Raw genomic sequence first — 11,004 nt, 5'->3', positions numbered from 1 at the left:
TGTACCGCCCCTTGACTCCCAGATCGGCAGATCCAGTTCAATGAGCTGTCAAAAGGGGGCGTGACTTGGCTGCTGCGGTTGGTTTTGTTTTGCAATTCCCCAATCAGGTTCGAACCAGTGAACTGTACAGCATCAGGGCGCCCATTCGAAAGATAGAGGGAGCCACAATCAGCGATGGGTGGCCTGGCTTGAGTTTAATTATAATTGGTGGTGGGACGCACGAGACTTGAAGCGGGTTGCGGCTTCCGACTAGCGGCTATCGGATTGACGTCAATCGCCGCCAAGTCGGTACAAATGTGTTTCATCGTGCATACTGGTTACAGCTTAAAGGGCGATACCGAGGCGCGTCTTACCATCCAGCCAGTTACGAGTGTTTTACATACAGATGGCGAAATGTTTTGGTTGGGTTTTACTTACACAGGGCGACCACCGCCATCCAACGGAATCGATTAATTCAAGGTATTATTTTGAATGAAATTACGCTTGAAAATGACCATTCAAGCTCATTCCAGAGTGTTATTAAACAACAAACATACTAAGTTGTATCACTCCGAATTGTAATTTGTTAGCAAAAAATTTAGCCTCTCTGAAAACTCTTTTCCATTAGAAATTTTATTCTATACAACTACTAGGTTAGAATAATTCATATGTCTTTAACTTAAAACGGCTAATTCCAATACTAATACCCTAATATTTTCTCCCAAGAAGTTGACAAGCTTTTCCAATCTCCATTAGAAAGATTCGTTCAAATAACGTAACTGTTTACCAAAAATGGACTGCCTTATTCATGAAATGCTTCTTTAAAGTATTCTAAACTAGACAACATTAGCAACTTTTGATTGAACATATGGTATAGAATGAAATCTACCGAACTAGCTAGATTTTTATCAATTTAAAAAACATATTATTGATAAAAACAACAAGATGAAACAATCATGGATTTGAAGTCATCATTGAAATCTTAAGCTGAATTCTAAATGAAAATTTGGTAATTAAAACCTGCATTACAATTTGAAATGTTATTACTTATTTTGATTTTAAATTTAACAAGTCTGTGCAAGTTGTAATTGTGCATTTTAAAAATTCTGGGCTTTATCTGCTACATGTTTCTTTCTAACTGGTAAAATACATGAATCCTCCAAATAAGAAACGATCTTTAGCCACCTATATTCACCTTGGCTCACCATTGACGTCATTCCGGTTTGGGTATGTGCGCGAATTTACGAGCTTCCCCTAAAGAGCTTTGATTGCCCTTGTTTCGAGGTTTCCTTCTGGTCGGGTTCCGATCGCTCACGATAATTGTGGAAAAAGCATTTTAATTACCCTCCCGATCGCCACAGACAATGAACAGCCGAGAAATTTAAAAAATCCGTTCCACGATCACTGACGCGTTTGTCCACATAAAAAAAAGTTGGCTAAGAAAAGGTTATGATTATGAAATGAGATGGGCGTCGACCCATCATATCCAGAAGCTAAGCCTAAAACTATTTTTGTTTGTTTTGTCTGAGTATTGACTGAGTCTTCGACCAGGTCAACACTGGACTACCGAAGAAACCTAAACATAACTTTGATCGAAGCACAGCCACAAGTTGAGGAGGCACCTCTTCCTGTGTGTCAGCTGACCGTTTGCTTCACGCTTAAAGCTCTAACGCACATTCCGCTTGTGGCGTCGCGTTCCTATACGCATCATCGCTCCATGGCCACCGATGACGTCAATCTCGTGAAGCGTTTCACATTTCAGGCGGTGGCGGCGCGTTATTATTTTATTCATTCAGCAACGACGTTCGGCCACCACGCGATTCTATTGCCACTTTGCCTTCACGCGAACTCGGCGGATGGGATTTTTCCACTATCGAGACAATTGTTGACACTTTGCATGATTGTTGCATAAAGTTTCTTAATAGCATTTGTTTTACATTTCCTAGGGTTTCATCTTTAATTAATTTCGTTATTTCGTGGAAACGGGACAAATTTTCCCATGACTAAATGCTATCTTTATGTAATAATATGTTTGGATTTTAAGCCGTCACGAGAATCACAAAACAAACGTTCGCTTGAATATTTCTTTTATAGGTTAAATCTTTTACGAATTTTTACAATTTGACTAAAGGTAGTTTTCGACCAGTATTTTAACATTTTACTAATATTCCAGCAGTACAAATGTCAGCACAGTAAAATTTTTAAGAGGAAAAGTTATATTTCCTGTTAGTTTTTCTACATGTTTTCCAAAGCAAATAAATTCACTTTCACAGCTTCAATCAGCAGACAGTGTTTTAGTCGTTGTCATTTTCTACCCATCTTTCAGAAGGATAACTCTCCTACATTTTATCACGGAGAACAGACGTATAAGCTCGAACAAAAAACCTTCAGAAAGTGTGTAAAAATTTAAAAGCGATCCTCAGAAAAAAAACGTTATAAATTGATTGGAAACAGTGCCATCTGTTGCGCCGTTCAAAAGTTGCAAATCAACTTTTAAAGCGCTCAGTTTTCGAAAAGGTGTAATCATGTATGAAATCATGAATAAACTGAAATATCTCACTAAAACGAACGGCTTCAATTTATTTCTTGATAAATATAACTAAAGTTACTTTGAAATTGGCAAAATTTTACTTTTTTATTTTAGTACTACGGCGGCAGATCGAAAGCTCAGGCCAGTTCCAACTGTACCAATTTGACAGTGTAATTAGTGAGTAATTGTTAATCTTATATATAAAAATGGAGGCGTTTTCTTTGTAACAACATCACGTATGAATGGTCGGTCGGAATGAAGTGAGATTTGGTATCCGAGGGTTTTTTGGGTCAGTGATGGTTTGTATAATAGTTTCAAGGATCCCACTTTATGGAAGTGGTCCCAATACAAATTCCACTTTATTTTTTACGATTTTCATAAGAATCTATTCGCGAGCACGGTGCAGTTAAGGACGTGTAGATGAAATTAAACATTTATTACGATTTATACTTATGAAGGTAAAACGAAGTTTACCGGGTCAGCTAGTTACATAATAAAATAAAAATTATTGTTTGTTATTTTCAAGTTTATTATTTTTCCAAACCGACTTTAATTCACTTGTGTCTATTTTGTAAAACAAACGCAACCTCGAAAATAGCATGAGAAACGGTCGAAATGATGACAGAACTATTCCTAGTTTAGATACGTAAATAAAATGTTTAACAATACAGCAACAAATTGAAATAAAATTATATAAAATCATATTTATTTAATTTTGATCTGATCTGTGGAATAATAATTTTTGAAGGCATAATTAAATAATTTGAAAGGAGAAAATGGAATTTATTTCTAGTTTGGGTTCTATTTGATTAAAACTTCGATAAAAACACTTAAAATTGAAAATTAAATATGCAACTGACGCGAGAGAATTTTCATTATTTTCAAAAAAACAGAGCGTCGACGTTGTAGAACGCTGCTGGTGGCTCAAACGGAAAACTATATCCTCAAAATGAAATGTCAACGCGACGCGACGCACGACGGGCTATTGTGCTCCCACCTTTACGCTACCTTAGTTCACACATAAGGTCCTAAGTGTAATGTTATGTTCCCTTGAAAGATCCATCCATCCATATCTTTGTACTTAAGCGTACAAACTTCCAGAAATGGCAGCTAGCATGCTTTAAATGCTAAAACCGCCAACCTATGAAGTACTATGTATGCCATGACCGAGAATCGATCTCATGCATCTGGTTTAGAAGACTTAAACTTAACATATATTGACAGTTCTACACGAACACCAGCAGTACATAAAAAAATATATCATATTTTTTTAATTCACCTTAAAAATTTATAAGCAAAAGATGACTTGAATTCATCCATTTAGGCACGCTCCGTAATGTATTCAAACGTTTAGCTGTTGGTAGATAAAATTTCTAATCGATTCTGAAAAATTAGAATAAGTTTAAAGCAAGCAAATACTGATTTAAGTATAGCACCTAGCATCACTGGTGAGGCCACCAGCAAATCAAAATTCGAGATTATGACAAAGGCCAATTTTTCGCTAATACTATCGTCGGTTTATACCCTTATAGCTTCATATTCCATCGAACTCTCTGCAAAATTTCAATTATAGACATTTGTGCCGTTTCTGAGATATTGCAGTTTGAGTCGTAAAAGTCCAAAACGTCCGATTTACGAAGAATTACGGCGTGTTCGTAAACTGATTTGTTTGGGTGATGCATCGATTTGTTTGGTACATGTCAAATCACCTTCCAATGCTTTTGCATACAGTTTGTTTAATTTACGAACGCCAACATCGATAGAAAAAATCACTTCGATAGAAAAAATCAATTTACGAATACGCCGTTACTGTATCTCAGGTTACCCATATTTTGTGCGATGGGTTGCCATCTATCCTGAAAAAGCGGGACATGTCCTGCTTTTTCGTTCAATGTCCCGCTGTCCCGCTTTTTCTTCAAAATGTCCCGCTTTTTTTCTAAGTAAATTTCCACTAAGTTACCTGACTAACACTGTAAAAAATCAAACTTTAATCTCAATTTCCTGTTCTGATCAAAAAATTTTTCAAATACGTATTTTTCCCTACATAAACAGAATTTTTCATAGTTTATATAAGACATTATTGCATTACTCTGAAGCTCTAAGCACTACAGTAAGATTCTTATTCAGTTATGTGTTCTTGGAGCCCGTTCAATCATTGTAAATTTTAAGAAAATATTGTTTAAGTTGCTTCCAAATAATTAAAGATAATAGAATTAAAGAGACAAATTTTTTCGCCGGAATCTTAGTTAAATTGTCTTATACTATACACCACCAGAGATGCCAATGTGCCTGATTTTTCAGGGATTGCCTGATTTTTCTAGGCTCTGCCTGAAAACCTGATAAGCCATTGAATTTCCCTGATTTTTGAAAATATGCCTGATTTTGCCTGCTTTTTGAGAATGTGATGCAAAAGGGGTGGTAAGGAACTGGATTATGTGCCATTGCTGAAGTTAAAAGTGATAATGTGGCTGAATCAAAGCAGTCGAAAGATTCCCTTCAATTCGTATTTAAAAAATAGGGAATCTTTTGATTGCTTTGATTTGAATGATTTAACCAATTAGCAGTGATTGAATTTTGCTGAGCATGAATTGATCAACCTTCTCTCGCTCACTGCTTTACTCGGAAGCAAAGGTTGCTTTGAGGCAGCGACAACGACAAAACCGATGATGCATACGCTCTCAATATGGCCCGCCTTCAAGAAGCAGTATACATTCGAGGCAGCGAATCCAAAAAACCAAACGAATGGCTCTCACCATAGATGCCACACCTACCGATTTTTCGGTATTCATACCGATTTTTGACGAAAATTTTGACCAAGAATCGGTATTCACAGAATACCGATTTTTGGCAAAACCTACCGATTTCATACCGATTTTTGAAAAATTCGTTCTGACAGCTTTTTTTTTTTTTAAATATAACTATAACTATCTTTTTCCTTATTTAAATTATGAATCAATATAATTCTAGTTGAGTCTCAGATTCTTCTTCTTCAGATTATTCAATAGCATCTTTGTCTCCTATGCCAACTCTCTTGAGATCAAATTTTGATTATCGAATAACATGGTAGATTAGAGATTATAGCAGTTTAAGATATAAGCAAATCAAGTTGTGGGTTTAAAACTTAGGAACCAAGATAAGTGCACGCTCTTGATAAATTGCACAAGTCCACAAAATTAAAAAAAAAATCAATGTTTTTGTGATAAATTTTGCTGGTGAAAATTTTTTAAAAAATTTGTGCGCTTTTTGGCAAAGCTTTGAAACATTCCAAATATTTTGAAAATATCCACACAATAATCAACATTCTCGAAGACCACGAGTAATTTTGATTTCTAAGAAAAAAGTAATGGAAGTTTTCATTTCGTTAATTTTTCCAAACCACAAATAACGGGAATATTGACGAAATTTTAGAGAAATTTTAAACGAAATTGGATTTTTGATATTCAAAAACACAAAAATTCAAATCGTTTCGCTGTTTTCAACAAAGTTGTTCAATGAGTTCTTTAATATCAAATACTCAATGATTATCTTGAATGATGTCGTAAATAGTTGTAATCTTATTTATTTAAATTTTTAAAAATTGCAGAAATTATTTTTTTCTCAACGTTGTATTTCTGAAACAAGAACATCCAGGCAAGATCTGGATTCATGAATGTGTAAAGATTTAAGGAGCATAAAAATACTAAATGATAAAAGTGTTTAGAGTGAACAACACAATAAAGCCCCAGTGGACAGAAAATATCATGTTTAAAAATTACGATATCAGCAAAATAGTAATTTTTCAATATTCTTTCAATATTCTTTCAATATTCTTTCTATAAAAATAGTATTAGAAGCTTCGAAAAAAAAAATCGGTATTTATACCGATTTTTGGAATTTTCATACCGAATACCGATTTTTTTGGACTCAAAAATACCGATTTTAATGTGGCATCACTGGCTCTCACTCATCTCCTGTTACATTCTTGAGGGAACCGAATTAAAAAGGCAGAGCAAACCCGAGTCTCCTCGTTTGTGCCTGGATCGAATACCCGAGGTTTTTCTGCTATTGCTATTATTGCACAGCAACCGCACGCAGGCAGCTAGTTTTTTCGTTTCTTTTTCCTCCCCCCTCTTTGAACTATACGTTGCGGGCCGTGCAACGCAATAAGTTCGGTTGTTGCGGCGAGGTTGAAGATGTTCTCCTCGACGACAGCTGTCGGCTGGAGTTATTCAAAATCGTGTTCAACAGCCAATTGAAATCGGTTTCAATCGATTTCGATTGGTAAATTGTTGTTCACTCAGCCAATGTTGTGATCGAAACGAATCCAATTGACGTTCAATGAAGCCAATCGAAATCGATCGAAACCAATCGAAAACGATCAAGCTCAGAGGCAGGATTCGTTTCTATCGATTTCTATTACACTAACACACATGCAGTTGTTTACTGTCAAAAACAGATGGTTCGATTTGTTTTTAATTTCTGCAGTGCAAGTTACAGTGGAGTCAACCGGTGCAGCGTCGGTGGTGCTGTGTCAGTGGTGTTGTGCCAGTGGTTCTGTGCCGGGGTGGTGGTGCAGTGCTAGCAGTCTGGTGTCAGTCAAATCAGTTGCTGCAGGGAGTCCGTGTTGATGTGGTCCGTCTTGGGTGGTGCGGTGCTGGTATAGCATCCGTTGGTGCGGTGTCGATGTTTCTGCGTTGGTCTCATCAGTCGGTGTGCTTGCTGCAGCAACTTCTTCTTCTTCTTGCAGCAGCAACTGATCAAAAAGTGTGGTGAAAGTGTTTGTCAAATATGGTAAGATGCCAAATAAATTTTAAATTAATACCCTGAATTTTATTTCTTAATATCATGATGACATTTAAAATTATGTTTGTATGTGGGATAGATGCTCAAGACCATTTCCCTGGCAATTTTATCATTAATTTGATTTATTTATCATTATTTTATTTCATTTAATTTAGATGAATTCCGGTTGCGCGATCACGACATCGCATCTCAGCCTCAGCGTTTGCTGTCCGCAAAATTTGTGGACGAATGCTTGAAGCGCGCAGCCGAATAAAAAATGAAAACAAACTAAGCGCATTAGTATTAGTGTCTGGCTGTTCATTCAGCAGCCTGATAGAAATCGATCGAAGTCAATTGGAAAAACAGCTGATCAACTGTCAATCCATTTCAATTGATTTCGATTGAGTTCTGTTGAACACACCTCAAATTCAACAACGTAAATGAGTATGTGTGCCTCGTCTTCTTCATGCATCATGTAGCAACCGAACGTTGAGAGAGTTCGTTCGGGGCAGCAAACGGATAGTGTCTCTCAGAGCAGATCCTCCTCATGGGGGGAGGTTTGAATGAATGTATATGTATCGTCTCCTGTATAGCTATGCGAGGCCTCAAAGTATGTATTTTGAATGCCTCTGATGAGAAAATTGGTGAGGATTTCAATCACTGCCAATTAGGCACACAACACATATTGGAGTGAAAATGAGAAGCGATGACCAAAAAAAAGTTCATAACTTTTAGCGAAATTTCCGTTATTTTAACGTAGCCTGATTTTGCCTGATTTTTATTTCACCAGTTCCCTGATTTTTTGAAAAAAAAAAAAGAAAAAAAGTTGGCAACCCTGTACACCACCTTTTTCGACTCAATTGTCCGAAGTATAGAAAGGTGGATGTTTTCTTGAGTTTTCAAATTTTTAAACTAAATTATATACAAATTGCACAAAGGTTTTTTATGCGGTATCAAATCGTCGTATACATGTATGACTTGAAATATTTTCCCTCAAATAACGTGTTAATTCGCGAGAACCGTGGAAAATAACGGTGTATATGGCAAAAAACCGTGTAAATAAAAGTCATGTAAGAAAAACTGAGCAAAATCAATCTGCGTTAAAAAGAAAACCTTAGTGTACTTTCTATGCACAACTTCGGCTGATGGTAAACGTATATAAGTTTTGCTACACAATTATGCTTTTTTGAGATTTTCTTAAATGTCCCGCTTTTTTCGTGAAATACCCCCCTTTTTTTCTGAAAGTATCTGGCAAGCCTATGATAGTTGATCTAACTTACACGAAAATTTGAACAATAAATATCATCAGTGTAAAAAGTTATGGAAATTCAAAGCCGAAGAGCCAGTGCGCATGCTTTCCATTTCTGTACAATTATGAACGTTACTGTATATAAATATTTTAATTGTGAACCTCAAAATTACTTATTCACATGGTTCTGAATAAAATCATGAGAAAGAAAATGATGCAAGCAACCGAGGAAGAGTAGATGTATTTTCATCCTTTTTTTTCTCTCTTTTTCATCCTTTAGGATGATTCATCCCTTTTCTATCCGTGTCTTGTCATTTTCATCATTCATTCTACTATTTCAGTGGTATAAAACAAAATGTTGCTGAAGTTGAATTTCGTAATAAAACTAATAAGGCATGTTTGGCCCATGACATGTTCCCGCACAACTGACCTCATTGATCGATGGATAGAAGAGCAGTCAGTTGTGCTAGCGATTTCCAAACATCGTTGATATTCTTCATTGTCTGTAAATATAGAGACTTCTGCTTGTTTTAGGTTCTTGTGACAGAGTTTGGATCGAAGCTCATACTTATGGCGTATTTTTTTTTATTCCGGATTTGGCTCTGGAACCGTCAGAATAAAAAAGCAAGTTTCGGGTTTCGAGTTATTCCATACGTGGGTGTGCGTGAGAAGGAGCGCAATGTTTACATGCAGCTGTCATTTTGTCCTCCCTTCTGGATTCCTTCATTCGGTTCTTCACATCCGGATTGCCGTTTTTCGTGTCCGGATTGCCGTTTTTCGTGTCCGGATTGCACTGGACTGCAGATAGTACGATTTTGCTTGGCTGAGAGGTTCAAAATCGCGGCAATAATCATTAGCCCGTTCATTATTTCAACTGTTTTGTTTTCAGCCAAAAACAGCTGTTTAATGTTTTGACAACAACGTTGAGAGTATTGGTGAACTTCTCGCAAAACTGACTTTTTTCTCAGGGCGACTCCGTCCCTTTTTCGAGCGAACCTAGGTTGCCTCTCGAGCAATAAATGAGCACGATGACAGCAGTTAGAGCGAACCTAGGTTGCCTCTAGTTTGCCTCCAGGTGAAAAAAAATACGGTATTACAGTAAAGTAGGATTCAGATTTCTTCTACAGTGCAGACTCAGGGGACTAAAACTGTACCTACTTTCAGAAAAAAAAACTTGAGCAGATTGAGACCTTTGCCTTCGAAAAGTTAACGCTAGCGGATTGAATAAACTGCTTATATTTTGCGTTACCTGATAGTTTTTGTTTGTTTTCTCTCAATCATCTCACACCGAGGTTCGAATGGCGAATAAATGACATGATCTTAAAAAACCTTCTAGTGTTTTCCAATATTTTAACAACTCAGTGGGTATGATTTATATGTGAACTCAAAGTCCGGAATAAAAATAATAGTCAATTATAAACTTTCCATCATCATCATCTTTACCGGCAGTCTCGAGGATGTTTTGCAATGCAAAACTGTGGGAAACGCATCGAGAAGGCGGAAACTTCAAGCTTCTGCTGCTGCAACTGCTGCTAGATACGTGTCTCCGGTGTCAAGATAATTTGAGCAAGCATTAAGTATCTTCGAGATGCTGTGCCGAGTGCTTTCTTGATCACGTTCTTTGTGACCGTTGTTGGCATCATTTTTACCCTCAATTATATCTTAAATTTATGACCGAAGGTCTAGGCACGTAGTCGCAATAGAATGGTACGATCTTTTGTCGTGCGCTTTGGAAGATCTTTGCCAGTAAAAGCCGAAATTAATTTTTTCTCTTATTTTTGCTGTTAGATTAGAGACTCCATGTTTTGAGAGATTAAAGAGTAGTATCTTTTCACATTTCATTTAAAAAAAGATGTCTGAAACTGTTGACCTTCACAAAATAAATAAACGCTAATCTTATCAAGCGTTCACATCGTCCTCAAAATTAGATAGGAGTAATCTAACCGAAAAAGCCATCTTCATCTGACAACGATCATTCTAGTTCAAACCTCAAGTGTCACGGATTGTTAACGAAATTTTTGGTTTTCAAAATGGTTTGCTCAAAACTGTTAAAAATTTTAAACGTCTTTTACAAATTGTGATAAGTCATCGTCTAACGATATACTCTTTTCCTTCTATTTTCAGAACGCCCTGGAACTAAGCGCCCCAGCAAGTCCAGTTTTGCTCGAACATAACGCCCCGGCGATTCCATCCGGTTGGTTACAGCTTTCTGGCCATCCCAAAAGGTGAGTTTTCTACGGTAGTATAGAAACATTTCCTGAAGCTACCCTGAACAGATGAATTAAAATTAAAAAGCAATAAATTAGAGACAGGCAAGCCCAACTTGAGGCTAGAGGCTTAAGCTATTTTTAGGCGAAGTTTTCCACGGTTAATTCTCGATTCTGCTGCATTCAAATTTATGCAAAGAAAAAAAATCATCCTCCGCCCAAGGCTGCGGGGCTATTAAACTTTGCTTTCGGTGAGGTGTGGAGTTCGCATTCTTCTG

This window comes from Uranotaenia lowii, chromosome 2 (genome assembly GCF_029784155.1).
Source record: "Uranotaenia lowii strain MFRU-FL chromosome 2, ASM2978415v1, whole genome shotgun sequence".
NCBI classification, from domain to species: domain Eukaryota; kingdom Metazoa; phylum Arthropoda; class Insecta; order Diptera; family Culicidae; genus Uranotaenia; species Uranotaenia lowii.
Note: the sequence above shows the minus strand (reverse complement) of the source record.